General features: G+C 34.8%; 1 long non-coding RNA gene across 1 annotated transcript in view; it reads right to left on the minus strand.

Moving 5' to 3' along the window:
• Positions 1-20353, minus strand: part of LOC125353772 — a 581800-nt gene that overhangs the window by 390360 nt on the left and 171087 nt on the right. Inside the window, exon 4 of the long non-coding RNA XR_007211352.1 lies at positions 17408-17446. This is a non-coding gene — a long non-coding RNA (uncharacterized LOC125353772). The remainder of the gene's footprint in view (positions 1-17407; positions 17447-20353) is intronic.

Here is a 20353-nt window from a genome sequence, read left to right on the forward strand (position 1 = left end):
ATATATAAAGAGTATTTGCTGAGTCTTGTTGACCTGCATGCTATCATCACCTTTTATACAGAAGCAGCCATTTGTCATATTTTGAAAAGTTAGAGAGATTTCACTAGTGGATGACTTCTCCATGTTCCTGTGAGTATGCTTGCTTAGGAAACCTGCTTACTTAATCTAAGAGATTTTTTTCTCCATACTTTACATGCACTCATGGAACTGCCTTCTAGTCTTAGCGATACTCCCTGTTCAATAGAAAGCAGTTGTGCTGATCAGATTCAATGAAGATAAGCTTCTTCAAGGTACATTTTATTTCTTCCTAAGGAAAATTGTTTGGATCTTTCCCACCACTGCTATGAATGTCTTTGAGGTAATTAGAAATATATCAAAGTGAGACAAATTTACCTGTATCCCAGAAAATTTGCCTTAAATCATCTCTGTTACAAAAATATAGAACAAATAAAAGGATATGTTGTTTTATTTTATGACACTTTTCATTTTCCTATTAAAACTAAAATTCAAATGCGGCTAAATGATATGGAGAATTTTAGTAGTGAGTCAGTGGGAGAAAAAGTTCAAGAACACAAAGCTTGAAAATTTAAGTTTTATGGAATTCCTAGCCAGAGCAATCAGGCAAGGAGAAAATATAAAGGGGATCCAAGTAGGAAAAGATGAAGTTAAACTTTCTTCGCAGATGACATGATACTATACCTAAAGAATCCCATAGACTCTACCCCCAAGCTACTAGAGCTGATCTAAAACTTTGGCAAAGTTGCAGGATATAAAATAAACCTTCAAAAATCAACGGCCTTTCTCTATGCTAACGACCCGAAGACCGAGGCTGAAATCAGGAAAGCAACTCCCTTTGCAATAGCCCCCCAAAAACATAAAATACCTAGGAATAACCTTAACCAAAGAAGTAAAAGACCTCTTTGAGGAGAATTTTAAAACCTTGAAAAACGAAATTAAGTCAGAACTAAGGAAATGGAAAACCTCCATGCTCCTGGATTGGGAGGATTAATATAATCAAAATGGCAATATTGCCAAAGGCTATCTACAAATTCAGTGCAATACCCATTAATATCCCTAACACCATTCTTTAATGAAATAGAGGAAGCAATCCAGAAATTCATTTGGAACAATAAAAGACAGCGAATAGCAAAGACAATCCTAAGCAGAAAGAGCAGTGCTGGAGGAATTACAATACCTAACTTCAAGTTGTATTATAAAGCTATAGTATAAAAACAGCTTGGTACTGGCACCGGAACAGGCCTGAAGACCAATGGAACAGAATTGAAGACCCAGAATGAACCCACAGAACTACGCCTACTTAATCTTTGATAAAGGAGCTAAAACAATAGTTTGGAAGAAAGATAGCCTCTTTAACAAACTGTGCTGGAAAAACTGGCTCAACACATGCAACAAACTAAAACTAGATCCTTATATATCACCTTGCACCAAAATCAATTCCAAATGGATCAAAGACCTCAAAATCAAAACAGACACCCTGAAAACACTAAAGCAAGGAGTAGGAGAAACACTTGGGCTCCTTGGCACAGGATGGAACTTCCTCAGCAAAGACCCAGAAAGGCTACAAATCAAAGAAAGGTTGGACAAATGGGACTGCATCAAACTGCAGAGCTTCTGCACGGCAAAGGTCATAGCTTGCAAGATAAACAGAAAGCCCATAAACTGGGAGAGGATCTTTACCAGCCATTCAACTGACAAAGGCCTCATATCTAAAATATATGCAGAACTAAAAAAATTACCTTCTTCCAAAACAAAACAGCAAAGAACCAATAGCCCCCTCATCAAGTGGGCTAAAGACTTACAAAGAGACTTCTCTGATGATGAATTGAGAACGGCCAAGAGACATATGAAAAAATGCTCTACATCACTAGCCATAAAAGAAATGCAAATAAAAACAACATTGAGATTCCATCTCACCCCAGTAAGAATGTCATATATCAAGAAAACTAACAATAACAATTGTTGGAGAGGATGTGACCAAAAGGGAACCCTACTTCACTGTTGGTGGGAATGTAAACTGGTTCAGCCACTCTGGCAAGCAGTATGGAGATTCCTCAGAAGGCTAAATATAGAAGTCCCCTATGACCCAGCAGCCCCACTTTTGGGTATCTATCCAAAAGACCACAAACAAAATCACAGTAATGCCACCAGCACAACAATGTTCATCGCAGCACAATTTGTCATAGCGAGAATCTGGAACCAACCCAGATGCCCCTCAGTAGACGAATGGATCAGGAAAATGTGGTACATATACACAATGGAATTTTATGCCTCTATCAGAAAGAATGACATTGCCCCATTTGTAAGGAAATGGAAAGACTTGGAAAAAATTATACTAAGTGAAGTGAGCCAGATCCAAAGAATCATGGACTCTATGGTCTCCCTTATTGGGAATAATTAGTACAGGTTTAGGCTAGTCATAGCAGAGCACCACAAGGCCCAATAGCTATACGCTTATGAACACATACAATGATCCTAAGTAAAATGAACTCCATGTTATGGAGACAATTGTTATATCACAATTGTAACTACTTTCAACATCCCATGTGTATCTGTAGCTTCTATTATTGATGATGTTCTTGTATCACCTTCCTGTGGTTGTACCTACACTATCTCTGTAATCTTTTCTGAGTATAATGGAAACCGTGTATACTGGTATTGGAATTAAGAAATTGAAAGGGAATAACAAAATTGAGAGACACAGGGTAAAAAAAAGAGAAACAACTACAAAAGCAATACTTGGAAAACTGGTGTAAGTGAACTGAACACCTCAGGGGGGGGAAATGGTAAGGGGGAGGGGGGTATGAGGGACAAGGTAACAAACAGTACAAGAAATGTATCCAATGCCTAACGTATGAAACTGTAATCTCTGTACATCAGTTTGATAATAAAAATTTGAAAAAAATAAAAGAAAATTTAAGTTTTAGGCACTTTCCAGAGACAAATATAATTTTAATAAGTAATGCTATTAGGGAAATTACTAAATATTTAGGTCTAAAGAATACAAAGTCATTTATTGGCAAATATTTTGAGGTTTCTGAATCTTCCCCAAAAGTATACATCAACTCAAGATAGACAAACAGAATGAATGGCTTCTTAATGTAAGTCATTGTGACCAGTTTTACATGGTAAATGCTAATGAAGTTTCTGGTTCTGTAAATTTAAAATAGTCATACAAAATTATAAAATTCTATTTTCCAAAAAAGAGAACTTAATCATATTGTTGATCTGAAAACTTTTCATTTATGATTAAACTGCAGGATTTAATTTTTAGTGTCTATGGAATTTGCAAACAATGTAATTTAAAAATAGTTGTGGTAGAAGTAGTAGTCATGGAAACTACCCTCTCAAATACTTTCTGAATCTTACTTAGATTTTCCTTATTAGTTAATGTGAAATGAGTTGCCATTTGAACTCTAAAGGAAAATAGTAACATTTCCAATTTCTAAAACAAACCAGCAAAAAGTATAGTGAAAGAAATAAAATCCATCATATTTTATTTCCTATTGCTTGAGCCTAGGGACACACTGTCAGGCAGGCAACTCTGAGATAGGAACATAAACTTTGATTGTGGTTTAATAAAAAAATTTGGCTTTTTACCTCAGTTCATTAATATTTTTAATTTGCACACTGCCAAAAGCATGATGTTCTCCTCCAGTCAGAAACAAATTAAACCCACAGGGAAGGAGGAGCGAGAAAAAGCTCCCCCCTGAGCTTGTCAAAGAAGGTACTCTAAGTGGTGAGAATGGTGGACAGCAAATCTCTGTGACGTAAAACAACAGTCCTGTAATAAACTGCCATTCTTAAACATGCAGGTGTACTTCAGATACATAAATAGACAATTATTCAAATGAGGATAAAAATACTTTTCTTCATTTTTCCATTTTTCTCCAGACTCATGTCAATTTTCTTACGACTTTGAGCACTTGAAACACAAAACATACCAAAAGAATAAATAAACGATCTGAAAAGCAATCTATGGCCTAAGTAAAATGCTTCCATAAGACCTTAGTGGTAGTTACCTTCCTGTGGAGGCTAATGAGTACACCACAGACAGAGAGAATTGAAAAGTGTAGATTGTGATGGATGAGAGAGGCACAACATGGCTGAACAACTAATTTCCTAAGTTAGCCAGTAATCTTGCTCCCTTTGGCTTGCTCAGATTTGGGGCAAACACTTTTAATAATTACTATTTATTAATCATACCCAAACATTAAAAATTATAATTTTAAATGGACAAGTTTATTCTACGAGATAAATGGACGACTGCTCTGAGCCCACATTTAGTTCTGTAAAGATGAAATAACCCCAATCTTGCACCTTATTTCTGCTAAATAATTTCAAATAGAATACAGATAGATATAGATAGTTATGTGTGTATGTAGCAACAAACTTTTGTACTTTTATTTTACTGAAACAAGGCCAAAGCAAACAAAATCAATAACTAAGGTGATTATGACAATGAAAGTGATCACAATTTTGATCAGTCAGCAGAAATGAGATAAAATGCTACAAGAATGTCATTCAGCCCCTTAGATGTCTAGATTCAACGCTACACATTATTTTAAAAAGATATATAGAGGGAAATGTTCAGACTTGTTGAACTGCAGTGAATGAAGAGGAGGAGAATTGCCATTATCCACAAAACATTGCATGAATTAATTGTACTAGTGCAAAATGCATACTTTGGATCATAAATTAATAGTCATGAAGACCAAGGAAGATATATCTGTGACATTCTGAGGCTTTACCAAAGGACAAAAATTGTACTGGTCATTGAAATGTTAGTGGATTTACAAAAATCAGTGCAGAGCTCACAGATCATTCAGGTTCCCCATGATGGAACATGATGTTTACTGTTCCCTTCTTGCTTGTTTCTTACAGGGACAGAGAGGGCATGAGAATAGAATATTGGTAGAAGAAATTTTAACTGAAATGTGAGATTTCAGTATAATTTTGACTGTTTTCCCCACCAATTTCATAGTTTCCAACTTGGTTGATATTTTGTTTCATAGCTTTCCTCATAAGTAGCAAGAGTTTTTCCTCCAGACTTTGGTCTATATGGAGGGAGTGCGGAAATCCCCTAGGAAGGAACTTGAGGAAGGTTGTTTCCATCTACAAACAGAGTGTTTTGTTCCTAAAATAACTTATGCAGATAGGCGAATGGTAGAATGTACAGAGTATATTTCTTCAAATAAGTGGTCCACTTATGCAAAATAATTTATTGGATACCATTTAGTATATTAAAATAATGGACCACAGATTTACCTACCTGAAATTTCCTGTATTAAAAGACAATATGCAGTTCAATTTTTTTCTTTTTTTTTTTCTCAAATTTTTATTATCAAACTGATGTACAGAGAGGTTACAGTATCATACGTTGGGCATTGGATACATTTCTTGTACTGTTTGTTGCCTTGTCCCTCATGCCCCCCTCCCTCCCCCCCTTTCCCTCCTCCCCCCTGGTGTTCAGTTCACTTACACCAGTTTTGCAAGTATTGCTTTTGTAGTTATTTCTCTTTTTTTACCCTGTGTCTCTCGAATTTGGTATTCCCTTTGAATTTCCTACTTCCAATACCAGTGAACACGGTTTCCAATATACTCAGATAAGATTACAGAGATAGTGTAGGTACAAACATAGGAAGGTGATACAAAACATTATCTATAATAGAAACTACACATACACATAGGACGTTGAAAGTGGTTACAACTGTGATATATCACTTGTTGTTGCTTATTCTTTTTCCTTATTTCAAGTCCTTCCTCACTCCCTACTTCTCTCCCTCTCTCCCTCCCTCCCTCTCTCCCTTCCCTCCCTCCCTCCCTCCCTCCTTCCCTCCCTTCCTCCCTCTCTAGCTCCTTTTCTTCACTTCATTCCTCCTATCCTTTCCTTCCCTTCCTTCCTTCCTTCCTTCTTTCCTTCCTTCCTTCCTTCCTTCCTTCCTTCCTTCCTTCTTTCCTTCCTTCCTTCCTTCTTTCCTTCCTTTGTTCTTTTTCTACTGTTCTGTTTTGTTTTGGTGGCGATGAGTATTAAATACAGGCTTATCAATGCTAGGCAACTAGAACAGCATTTTCTAACAGAAAACAGTATATCCCCTTTCTTATTCTTAAGTGCTCTTTTTTTCTTTAACAATAAAATTACCATAAATTCAGAAATACAGGAAGCTATTTTTTGAAGTGAGAGGACTAGATTAATAAGGATATTACATTGTAATTTGAACACCTACTAGAGCAATTACAACATTATTTCAGTATAGCATAAAGTAGTAATGCGAAGACGACTGGAATGTTTCATGGATTCATGTGGGTTCTGGTCATAGTTATGCCATTCTGGGGCAGAATAAGACAATTTTAAGCATTCTTATTATGGGCATAGACCACATTTTGGCATTAAATGTAATTATAATGACAAGAAGAATTCCATTTCATTAACTTAAATGGAGAGTAAAATATTGATTGTTTAGTAATGTAATTGAGACCATTGGGTAATTCTTTGCCAAAAAAGTGAAGTTATATTTCTTTGAAGTAAAATCAATTGAGAAAACCAAACTGATGACAAAACAAAGAAACGATAAAATTCACCCCACAGAAATAAAAAAAAATAATAAACTAAGCTAGTATAGAAAGGTTGGGGAAAAATCCATTTTAACATAAAATTTAGTATAAATTCTGAACATTCTTAGCTCCTCAAAATTTCCTTTTATAACAAAATGAATTGATCATTGAGGATGCATTGTGGTTAGTTTTAAAAATCCCTTTAGATAAAAAGGGAAGAAAATTGTACACATAAAATAAGCACGAACTACTTCTTGTCAGGCATAGGTGGCTCACATTGAGGAGGCTGAGTTCTGAGGATTGTAGTTCAAATCCAGCCTAGCCAAGAAAATCTGTGGGACTCTTATGTCCAGTTAACTACCACAAAAGCTATGGCTCAAGTGATTACTCGTCTTCAGCACAAAAGCTTATGAACAGCACCCAGGCCCTGTGTTCAAAAGTTCTAGGACCAGAATGTACTTATAAACAACATATACAGATTGATAGACATGCATGTGTATAGACACATGCATATATATGTATATATACATACACACATATATATAAATATGCAGGTATATATGTGTATATATGTGTGCTTGTATGTGCATATATACATATCATTAAACATAAAATAGTTGTTATTGTCAATAAAATCATATCAAAGTATTTTCTTTTATAAAAGAAAATAACATCAAAACATGAAAATGAGACATTGGAAACAGCCTAAAAACAAATACTATAATGCTACCACACATTTCATGTTCTTTAATTCTATGAAATTTACTGGGAATATAAGAAAATACCTCTTAGCTGTTCATTCAGATACAAAAACAGGTAGGTGTTCGACCTCCCATTCAAAAGAGATCTTCCCAACCAGAAGCAATTTACTCCAGAGCTCTCATTTTACAGATGACAAATCTGAGTCCTAGATTGTCAAAGTTACAGTAGAAGTCAACAGTATAACTGGCCTGAAACTAAATTTTTGGCCTGTAAATATGTTCCTCCTGAGAAATGCCATTATTACTAGATATTTTCAAACTAAGAATAAGTCACTTGGTGTTTTAACTTCCTATTTACTAAAGAACATGAAAGGAAGTATTCTAAAATCTGGACACAGTTTAGAAAACCTGTGAAGTATACTATAGATATATAGAATGACTTCAGATTGTTTTGAATTAAATGAGACAACAGTGACTTCAAAGGTTCTAGGGAATCCCCATACAGGATTTACTCTCATGGAGCTCACTCTTATTGAGAAAATCTGTTGAAACAGTGGGGGAAAGAATAACATGAGAAACGATGACAATGAATTAGGAATATTTTTAAAGAAGGAATAGAAGAACATCATAATTGACAAACTATAAAGCATATGGTTAGTTCTCAGTAAATGTTTAAATACATTTTGTTGAACACTAGCATTAAATAGTGCCCAAAAATTATAGTACTAAATGTGGCCGGAACAAAGGTAAGGACTGTGAGGTGTTTATGGGGAAAAACCGCATTGCTTCTTGACAGGAATCAGAACATGCATATGCCACAATTACATTGAACTGGGTGTCTTTATTCTACGAAGCTCATGTATTCAGCATATGGAGACATTTTGACTCAATACCTTAGACTTGGCATATGGATGGGAAAAGCACTTGTTTGGCTTAGATATGCCAGCAAGTTCATTAATATCCTGGCTCATCTCACTTTAGGATTCTGGAAAGTTTCTGTATTGTATTTTAACTCTTGTTAACTCTTGAATTGTTTTGGAGCAGTACCCCAGGGGAGCATGAATATTCCTTGTCACAACTCTAGTTATCTGCTGCCCAGGTCATCAATTTGTTTTGTGTTGGAGGGAAAATTAATCATATTAATGACACTGGTATTATGAATCATGCTATTGGATCAGTTTCTTATAAAATGAACAGTTGCCAGTAAAACAAACAATCAATAATATCTAACCTCTTTAAAACAAATGAATGGGAAGGCCAATATTATTGTACATATTTATAGACAGATATAGATAGATGATTCTTTTTTACTTTTATTATCGTTAAGTAATTATTCATGTGGTTTCAATTCAACATGTGAAAGCCATAATGTCAAAATTGCAAATGACAAAATCCTTTTTTTTTTTTTTCCCGTCCTGGGGCTTGGACTCAGGCCCTCAGCACTGTCTCTGGCTTCTTATTTCTCAAGGATAACACTCTACCTCTTGAGCCGCAGCACCACTTGGCTTTTTCTGTTTCAGTGGTACTGAGGAAATTGAACCCAGGCCTTTTGCATGCTAGGGAAGCACTCTACCACTAAGCCACATTCCCAGCCCCAAGTGACAAAACCGTGTATGACATACCCTAGTGTTCTCGTGAATACTGATTTGAATCCATTATTAACAATTATTTCCTTTGGTAAAAAGAAGTCCTAAATAAATGTATAAAACACATAGATATTTGGAAAGTAGAGTAACAACAAATAGTCTGACAGTCAAGAGAAAAATTTTGTGCTTCAAAATAGAATTGGTAGGTGAAAAAAGTACTTATTATTAAATCAAAACTTGTAAGAGTAATAATACACAAAAGTATATAAGGTTATTAAACAAGCTATGCTGAAAATATTGTATTAGGCAATTAATATTCCATTTCTTCAATCTTTTTTTATGTTTCTCTGATCTTTCTTTGTTTTTGACATTGCAAAACCCAACCCCAACCCATATTAGAAGCTCATGCCTACCTACTTAAGAAGCTGAGAACTGAAGACTGAGATTCAAAGGCAGCTCATCTAGCTAAATTTTTGAGATATTTATTTCCAATTGAGCAGGAGAAAAGCCAGAAGTGAAGGAGTGGCTTAAGTGATAGAGCACTAACCTAAGTGAAAAATCTAAGCTAGAGTGTGAGGTCCTGTGTTCAAATATGAGTTGTGGCCAAAATCAATCAATCAATAAAAACAAACATTCATAAGCTATGACAACGTCAAGTAGAAAATAGAGCTGATAAGTAGAAAGGTATATCTTCAATGTCTTGTTAGGTAAGTGGGCAGCTTTTTCAGGTATGTATTGTTCTTTGACATCAAACTGTATTCAGACTCAGGAAAAGTGAACTTGTCTCAGCACTCTCAGAAACAGGGAAGAAGATGGGAAGTTGACAGAATCATTAGTTTCGCAATTTGTCACCCGAAATTTGTACCCGAAATTTGGTACCCATGACACTTTTTAGTAAACTCAGCAGTTGAATACCCAAGAGAGAGAAGGTAGCATAGTAGAACACAGAATAATAAACAGGAAGATTTGAATGCTAGGAAAAACCTGATAGGAGAGTTTTTCTCTTTTTGTGAACACCTGGAGAACAGCTTGACTTAGGACAGTAGGAAGACATCACACAGGGAATGTCATGCTTCATTAACCACAAAAGATTCCTCTAGTATAGCAACACTATGATAGAGAAGATGACAGTGGACTTATTAAAGTCACTATTTAAATTGTTTTCACAAAAGTATTTATTAATATTGTATATCTGATGGTCAAAAGTTTGAAAATAGGTAATTTAAATTTCCACTGAATGGATAATCTTCTATTGCGCTCAAAGATCGTCATTCACTATTTAAACTCAATTCTGGATTTTTATTGGCTAGCACATGAATTTTGTCGCAGCCTGAAGGGTGAACAACTAACATGAAATACTTTTTATTTACTTAATCAAGGGAAAGCTGTTTAAACACTAGTATTCCTCTGAAAATGGAATTTGTTGCCCTGTGAAGCATTTTTAAACTCCATCATAAGGGTGAGCTTAGATGAGAGGAACACATAGACCCTTGGTGAATGGAAATTATTGTAGAGATGTGACATGTCAGGTCAGAGTGAGTCCCTGATGCAGTGACTCTGATTCATAAAAGTTGAATAAACATTATGGAGGTGGCTTTTAATGTCCCATGACTATTTTAGAGGCTATTAGTGATTGACACGAAATATTTTATGAGGCATAATTTGCTGTGCCCCCTTCCTTAGCAATAAATTTAAGTCCTTTCAATTCCAGGTAATTGTATACAATTATTTTTGATTTCCAGTCCTGTGTGTGAAGAAAAGAGGTTATGTTTAACTAATTAGCTATTGCAAAAATGATGCTCCTTGGGCATGTTGGTGGCATTTAATTAGCATGGCTTTCCAAAAGTAAAAATGAAACATCACAGGAAGACTTCTAGTGGAAAAGGCAAAGAAGGGGAGGCCAATGAGAGAGGGGTTGCTACAGGTCATTCTAACAAGGTAAGGATTGAGCATAGTTATTGAGAAATGCACCAAAATAAAATTATCTAAGAGCCAGTGACTCTTTTAAGTCAAGTAATGGTTGTTTGTTGGGCTTTAACATGTATTGTTGTGTAAGAACAATTAAGATGAAAGAACTAAAAATGGCATTGAAAGACTGCTATGCAAATTGCGCAAGAAAGTTTACCATTTTGAATTTCGATGTGCCTTGTGTATTTTTCCCTATTTTATTCCTTTTATTTTATTTTTTTTCTAATCCTGGGGTTTGAACTCAGGGCCAGGGCTCTGTCCCCAAGCCTCTCTGTGCTCAATGCTAGCTCTATACCAATGGAGCTACAGCACCACTTCCGGCTTTTTCTGAGTAATTTATTGGAGCTAAGAGTCTCATGGATTTTCCTGTCAGAGCTGTCTTTGAACTGTGATCCTCAGATCTTACTGAGTAGTAAGGATTATAGTCTTGAACCACTGGTACCCGACTATTTTTCCCTATTTTACATTTCATTACATTGAGAACTTTGGTATGTGAATAATACTGAGTTCTATTATTATGTTACTTGAAAATATTAGTTTTGTTAGAGAAAGGGTTAACTTGACTGATATGCCATAAACAAATGGCAACCCAGATTATTTAATGAGGTAAAAGTAAAAGTTATTTCAAATCCAAAATAAAATTGCCAAAATTATGACTGTGGAAATATGTTTACAGATATTAGTATTAGTTTGGGAAATTTTCATACTGCTGTGATAAAGAAAAACAAAACAGAAAGCAGCTCAGTAGCTTAAGACAACAGAAATTTTGTCTTTTCTTATAAATAGATTATGGAATTGGCCATTGCCACAGCAGCTGTCTTCCATCAGCAATAGAGAATTGGCCATGTCCAACTGGTGCCTGCTCTATAGCCTCTTCTGCAGAGGAAAAGAGACTGGAAAAGCTCACCTGCGATTTAGTCTGCAAATGAATAACATATTTTACTTCCTTTTTTTCTGAGTCAGAAATAATCCCATGTCCATATCTGACCACAAAGTGGGAATGGAAAATCTCTTAAATATACAACACAGCAGAAAAGTTCAGGTTTTGATGTTCACTAGTAATACTTCTTATACACCATAGTTTAAAACCTGGAAGTACACACATAGTTCTCAAGCAGAAAAAGAAAGAAGTGAATATATAAATCCTTGTGTTCAAGCCCTTGTACTAGCACAACATAGATAGATGTAGACATATAGATATAGATATATAGATATGTGTGTGCGTGTTTGTAAACCAAAGGCTCAAAATTACATTTTATATCAAATTAAAAAGTAAGTAAACAACTTAATTTTGCATAGCTTAAAAGGAAGGTCCATGAAGTTAAAGCCATGTCCTATTGGTTTTACATTACCTAATCCTTACCAGATGTTTGCACCAGACACTTCTTCAATAATGTTTGAGAAAAATGAACAGGTCAATCAATGAATGGATGGTTCTTTCCTTTGGTCTTAACATGATTTACCATTACATGGTCTTAACATGATATATCATGACAATATACCGATACCAACAATGGTAATAGTTGTGTTCAAGGGTGAAATTGCTAAAATGCTTTCGTATCTATGCTTAGAAAATAAAAAAAAAATGGGAGGCAAAGATAGGTAAATGTCATTTCTCTTATGCATACACACAACACAAAGACCTTGGGGCAAAACTAATGTACTACCAATTTTTATATATTCGGTGCATAGAATTTCACAGTGCCAGGGATTATCATGCTCTAGGTACATGCTGATACACTGCAGTCTCAAAAACACAAATGTTTAATTTTTAAGGGAAAGTAACATAGCGTTTGTAGATTTGGACATTATTAAACATACATTTAAAATTCTATATACAGAGTTGGAAATAAGTGGGTTTTTCTTTGTTGTTATTTTCAAAGTACCATGTGAAATAATGCCTTTTTCTTTTGCCATTCTTCCCCGGGGATTTAACTTGGATGTCACTGTAACTGACTTTGGTACACTGGGTATTGTATGTAAGTTTATCTAAACTAGGGAAGTGAAACACCAAAATGGAGAGACAAAGGGTAAAAGGTGAACCAATGCAATAGCAATACTTTCAAGATAATATGCTGTAAACCAACTGTTCATTTCAGGGGAAGGGTGAAGAGGGAATTGGGGAAGGGAGGGTGGGAGAAAATTGCCTTTTGTATGGAACTATAACCTCTGTATATTAGTTTGACAATAAATAAATCAATTAATTTAAAAAATTCTATAGACAGGAGGCAGAGTTCTTGGAAAATTCAGTATGGCAGTTGAATAATATGTATTCTTTGAAAGAAAGTTCATCACTATTTCTTTTTTTTTTTTGGCCAGTCCTGGGCCTTGGACTCAGGGCCTGAGCACTGTCCCTGGCTTCTTCCCGCTCAAGGCTAGCACTCCGCCACTTGAGCCACAGCGCCACTTCTGGCCGTTTTCTGTATATGTGGTGCTGGGGAATCGAACCTAGGGCCTCGTGTATCCGAGGCAGGCACTCTTGCCACTAGGCTATATCCCCAGCCCTATCACTATTTCTAACCACCTGGGTATGACTTGAAATTTGCTTACAATATTATAACAAAAATTCAAAATGGCCAAACATGCAAAATTTGCATTTAAAATTGACAACACGAATGAGAAATTTAAGTTTCTGTTAATCATCACTATTTGCCTTCTGAAAGGTTAAGTGGTTTTCATAGATTTTAGCTTCACTTACTAGGCAGAGAATTTTAAATATATAAAAGATGTTCACATATGTGTTCAAAATATGGATGTAGGGCTATGAGGATTTTTCATCTTGGAATTTGAAATAAGTAGGTTTTTTTTCCCTCTAACAAATGTAAGTGTACAAGAAATGAAATCACTTTAAACTAAAGTATGAATTTTCTTGAGGACCATCGCTGAAACATAGGCAGAATTGAGATTTACTAAAATCTTACTGCAGTAAGGATATTTTAATATCATCTTTAAAATCAAAGAATTACACTGAAATCTCAGCATCTGAATTCATTAATGATGTGATTTCAGATGAATAATCTCCCTTCCCTTTGGTATCTTCATCTCTCAATACTAAAAAAATGTGTCATTCAAAGTAAGAGGCTGAGGCTCAAATTATACTATGTGGATAAACAATGAGCATTGCAACTAATAAACAGTGAATGCTTCCAAATTTGAGTTCCTTTCAACTGTATATCATTGTGCATATGTTATTTCCTTGACCTATCCAAAGGTCCAAACTCCAGGTGCAGAAAATAAAATTCATGAATTGGAACAAATTGCACACATAGACAAAAACTCATGAATCATAAGCATTACATAGCTTACATAAGTAAAAAAATTGCTGCAATAAGATATTCTGTAAATATTTCAACTTCTATGTAGGTGATCTTTGTTCTTTATATTGAAATAAATTTTTATTGCTGGCAGTTACTTCCTGAGTAAATATTACTTTTTAGCTTGAGACTTATATGGTAACTAATAGAGTATATTTTATGCAAACAATTTATTAGTTTGCATACTATCAAACTCTGGTTTGAACTTTATTTTTTTCTCCTATCTCAAAATGTGCTGTGAAAACAATACTCCAGAGTATATAATAATATTTCCAGCTAATGATACTGGTCATTCTTCATATTTATTCTACTGCTTTCTTTGAAACAATCAAAACTACAAAGAAGGTAACAGTATAGAAATAAAAATTTGAAGTTTCTTTCTTTTTTTTTTTTTTTTTTGGCCAGTCCTGGGCCTTGGACTCAGGGCCTGAGCACTGTCCCTGGCTTCAAGGCTAGCACTCTGCCACTTGAGCCACAGCGCCGCTTCTGGCCGTTTTCTGTATATGTGGTGCTGGGGAATCGAACCTAGGGCCTCGTGTATCCGAGGCAGGCACTCTTGCCACTAGGCTATATCCCCAGCCCCTGAAGTTTCATTTTTAAAAGTAGAGATGAAATAATGAGTTAATCAACTTCGATTTTATTCATTAATGAATACTTAAGCACAGAGCAATATGTCCATCATGCTGCAGTAAATAGCAAGTTGGCCTTGCTATCTTACTTAATAAGTTTGAAGAACTGCTGAGTAGAAAGCAGGGACATGATACAGAATTTTAGAATAGGTGTTAATACAGGGGAAAGTGTCAAACTATGTGATCCTGAACAAAAACTATTAGAAGAAAGATGGAATTTATACTACAATATTTAACACATGCATGCATATGTACAGTATAATAAAGCCGATCAAATGCTGTTTGGACAAAAAAAGGAAAAGAGGGAGAAAAAGCAGTAAAAATATGGTGGAGAGGGCAGATTTGTTCAAAATACTCACTCTGTGCATGTATAGAATTATCCCAGTGAAAACTGCTTACACAAATGCATTTTCATTTAAAAATGACATAAAATAAATATCTTAAAGTAGAATAACAGGTTGGGAATATGGCCTAGTGGCAAGAATGCCTGCCTCGTATACATGAAGCCCTGGGTTCGATTTCTCAGCACCACATATATAGAAAATGGCCAGTAGAGGCACTGTGGCTCAAGTGATACAGTGCTAGCCTTCAGCAAAAAAAAAAAAAAAAAAAAAAAAAAAAAAAGGAGGAGGAGGAGGAGGAGGAAGAGGAAAAAGAGGAGAAGGAGAAGGAGAAGAAGAAGCAGCCAGGGACAATGCTCAGGCCCTGAGTCTAAGTGCCAAGGACTGGCAAAAAAAAAAAAATAAATACATAAATAAAAGTAGAATAACCATACGACTCTGCTGATTTGGAGATATACCTGAAGAAAATAAGAAAATAAGTCAACCCCCAACAGCTATGTTTGCACACTCACATTTACCCCAATCCCTTCATAATGCCATAGTTATGGAATCAGCCTAAGTACCCATAAATAGAGAACTACATAAAGAAATTGTACATACATACTGGTGTTGAGGAGAGAAACAAAGTAAATCTCCAATTCAAATGTCCTGATGCAGTAACATTTTTTTTAACTCTAAAGATGATGTACAGAGGGGTTGCAGTGACATAAGTAAGTAAATTAGTACTTTTCCTCTAGAATATTGTTACTGCCTCCCTTATTTTCTCTCACTTTCCCTCCTTCACCTCCCATTTTGAGAGTCATAGATTTTATACATAAGTTTAAATATAGTATGCATGATTTAATTGATCCTCAATTCTTCAGCAACATTTGTTAAACAAGACAGCATACTGTTAAAAGAGTTCTTGTGTACAGGAGGTGGGAATTTGGAAAGGTAATAACGGCATGGGAAATCATGATAAGATGGCAATATTTAGACCAGATGTTCATTAGATATAGGCATTGAGATACCCTAGAAACATTTGGGAGCGGAAGACAATGGATCTTCATTGGAAGTTGTTCAACCCGTAGCATCTCCCATCTTAACCTGGCAAAACTCACTTATTGCTGGAATTGGAGCTGAAATTTACATTACTCTGATTTGGTGTAAAAAAAAAAAAAAAAAAAAAAAAAAAGGTCACCCAGGAAAGAAAGACGAGAACCTGTGAATATATAAAATTTGAAACACAGTATTTGTGATAGCAAATACCATAAAATGTAAAATAAATTATATCTTATAATCTTCAATAGATTCAGAATAGCATGGGTGAATGTGTGAATTTGAATAAAAACAATACTTAACTAATACTGGAGAAACAAAGGACTGGGTAAAGTTAAACATGAATGCTAAGCTGCTGCATTAAAATACATCATTTATCAAAAAGTCTTCTCTTTCAAGAACAATCTTTTTAGTCATGCAAAACATCTTTATGAGGCCTATATTATACATACCAGGTAAATTCTGTAAGAATTTTGGCAACTGCCAAATAAAAAAAGAATACATTCATAACCAGAGTATTCCTCACATTGAACTCTGCAAGCTGAAAACTTTTGAAAATGTGATTAATATATCACTTTCTGTGGTTTAAATCTTACTGTTGCATGTGCCTCAGTTGAAAAGAAGGATATTTCAAATGGATAATTTAGAATCTTACTCATTGGCCCATTCTCTATTTTAGATTCTGAGTGGTGAGGTTGCTTTCTGTGTTTTGTTGTTTTGTTCGTTTTTGCACATCCTGAGGCTCAAACTCTGGACCTGAGCACTGTCCCTGAGCTCCACTTTGCTTAAGCCTAGACTTCTATTACTTGAGCCACAGTGCCACTTCTGGCTTTTACTGTGATTAATTGGAGATAAGAGCCTCATGCACTTTCTGGCCTGGACTGGCTTGGAACTGAATACTCAAATTTCAGCCTCCTGATTAGCTACAATTATAGGTTTGAGCCATGGGGACTCAGCTATTTTGTTTCCTCAAAAATTGTTAAGAATCAAATGTTATCTCTGGAAAGTTATCCTGACTCATGAGTTTGAATATGCAAATATGAGGACTAACTAGATCATTCAACATGGGTTAAGATGAAATTGACCTACTTTGGGGGGGCTTTATGAGATTCAGCCTTGAGGAGAAAAACAAGAGGACAATTAAGAAAAAAGATTAAGCCTGAAGTAGAATGAGAAGCATCCTAGAGAGATGGATACAAAGAACATACAACAGCTAAAAGCTAATGGCACCACCAATAAAACACAATAAAAATATACCAGATTTTTGAAGTCATCAGATGATCCAGGAGTTGAAGCCTGATAAAAGACAAAAGAAGATGAATCAGTCATCTACATTGTTTTTAAGGCAGCAAAATATAATGCTTCTATAACATTTCTACAAATATTGCTTATGAAATAATTGTGAAAACAGTCTTTCTACAAACAAATAAGCTTTTCACTTAAAAGGTATTCAATTGATTTGGGCACCTGGCCTATAAACCAGGTAGAAAAGTTTGAGACATTTCCTCTCTAAAATTGCCTGCAAAAATCAGAGGAGACATGGCTAAAGGCGTATAGTGCCAACTGATTAACCAAGGTCATCAGAGTAAGGGCCTGAAATCAATCCTCTCTTCCACCAAAATACTAATAGTAAACCATAGTAATAATAGTATACCACATTATCTTCTGCTAATTGTAGCAAAGTAAGGAAACATGATTTATGTCCAGAAAGAAGTTTCCAGTTATTCAGATGACCACAAAAATATAAAGTTAATTCTCCATCCTGATACAGGAAGAATATTATCACATTTAAGTTCTCTAATAAGTACATGTACTCAATTTCATCAGGAGCAAAGCAGACAAAAGCTTCATTGAAAAAGAATTTCCCCAAATTCCAGGCCTTTGTAGCAGATGGTTTTACCTTTGATTCATTTGTGAAAAGTAAATCCATGGCAGATATTATAATGATAAAAACAAAAGGCAATTTAAATTTTCAAATGACATCAAAATGCAGCCTCTATTTTTAAAGGTGTTGGAAGTTGAAATGAAAGGCAATAGGTGAACAGAAGAAATTCCCTAGAGAAGGCTCAGCACCTGCCATGGGCTGCAAATGTTTTATAAATGTTGTCTTGTGTAAAGGCAAAGGCAAACATTGTGAGACCTTTGGCAAATATGACTGCCTGCCCCTGTGTTTGAGCAGAAATATTGAACCAACCATTATTATTATAAAACAAAGGAGATTCTTTCTTTATGGTAGCCTTTTCTTTCTGTCTTGGGACTCAAATTTGAAACTACATATTGTACGAGTATTTGAACATAGAAAAGAGAATGGAGAGCATACAAACGTGTCAAGGAGTTGACACTATTAATGCATGAATGTCTATTGACATTGTTACTAAGAATTAGTGTTACACTTGGATTTTGTTTAGGCATCAGTGCTTTATTATTTTTGAGGCCTTTTTCCCCCACAACTCATTTCATACCATACAATAAGAGACTATTTATAACTTCAATATGGCCTTAAAAATAAAGGCATATTGTTTTTGTGTTGATAAGTTTTATTTGATTGGTGGTATTGTGCCTTTGTATTCTTCACCAAAGAGTATTCTCTGTTGGTCTCATTCTGTGTGAATGCTAGAGTCTTGCATAATTTACCATACTCCAGTGTGTTTTAAGTCTAGCTTCTGCACATGAGAGAAAACAATGTATCACTCGTCTCTCTGAGCTTGGCTTACCTCACTTAACATTTATGCTTGTACTTATGTTTTGGGCTATTTTGAATGGAATTGCTGTCCAGACTTCTTTTCCATTAGTTTGTGGTTAGTATACAGAAGAGCTACTTTAAAAAAAATCTCTTGATGTTATTTCCTGCTACTTTTCTGAAAGTAAATATCAGATCTAAGAGCATTCTAGTGAAGTCTTGAATGTCTTTTAAGTTTAGAATCATATCATCTACTAGTGGGTATAATTTGACTTCTTTCTAGCAGAAGATCATAATAGCTGGTACATATGAACACATGAGAAGATCATAATAGCTAGTACATATGAACACATAAGATGATGTTAAGTAAAATGAGCTCAAAATTATGGAAATAAGTTGTATATCATTATGAAATGAAATGAAATAGGACTCTAAACATTCACACAGTGAGACCAAAGGAGGATATTCCTATGAGAGTATCACAAGGGCTTAATAATTAATTATATGTGTATGTGATCACAAAATAATGCTTATTGAAAGGAACTCCAAGAAATGGAAACAAGAGTTTATTTTATAATTGTGCTGTTTGCAGTTCTTTTATTTTTTCTCCTATTGTATCTCCATTTTGTCACTGTTTTTTATTTCTGTACTCTTTGTCTTGTGTGTAAGTTTATCTGATTTGAGAGGGGAATGGGAAGCACAGAAATGGTTGGACAAACAGTGAACCAATTCAGCAACAAAACCTACTAAACACTATGTAGAAAATGAGTAATACAACTTTGAGGGAAAGAGAGATTGGAAAAAAACTGAGAAAATGAAGAAGGGGTAACACTGTTCAAAAAGAAATGTACTCATTACCTGACTTATGTAACTGTAACCATTCTGTACATACCTGTTACAATAAAAAATAAATAAATAAATAGATAAAATAAAATTTGTGTATTGCCGGCTATGTTAAGAAGTATACGCAATTTGTAAATGTTTATATCCCTTTTTCAATAGATATTATTATTTAGTTATTAAATTTTCTTCTAATAAAGCATTTGTTTCTGTTGATTTGGCTTGAAGTGAACAAAAATATACCAATGTCTTATTTAATTTACTTCAATACAAATGTAAATAATTTTAGTAGCAACAAACATGCATGGGCTCTAAACACACAAGTGGCATTAGAGAGTGAAAGAAGGTTTTATCTGGGGAAAATTTATCTAAAATAGGATTATCTATGCAATAATCCATAGAGAGAAATATGTTTGTTACATACACATGTGTGTATAGTAATATATTCTATGTATATGAAAATAACAATATATTCTATAAAGTCATTATTTTTGAGGAAGGACATGAAAAAATAAAGATAAATTTGAGACCATATCTGAAAGATTTAGCATAGGAAGATTTTGGTAGACAATTTGATGTTATGACAGATAACAATATTAGACAACTGCGTGATAATGCCCTTTACATAAATAAAAGCTTCTCTGGATTTGACCAAGAAGTTCAAGAACACTGTAACTTGTCTA

This window comes from Perognathus longimembris, chromosome 1 (assembly GCF_023159225.1).
Source record: "Perognathus longimembris pacificus isolate PPM17 chromosome 1, ASM2315922v1, whole genome shotgun sequence".
NCBI classification, from domain to species: Eukaryota; Metazoa; Chordata; class Mammalia; order Rodentia; family Heteromyidae; genus Perognathus; species Perognathus longimembris.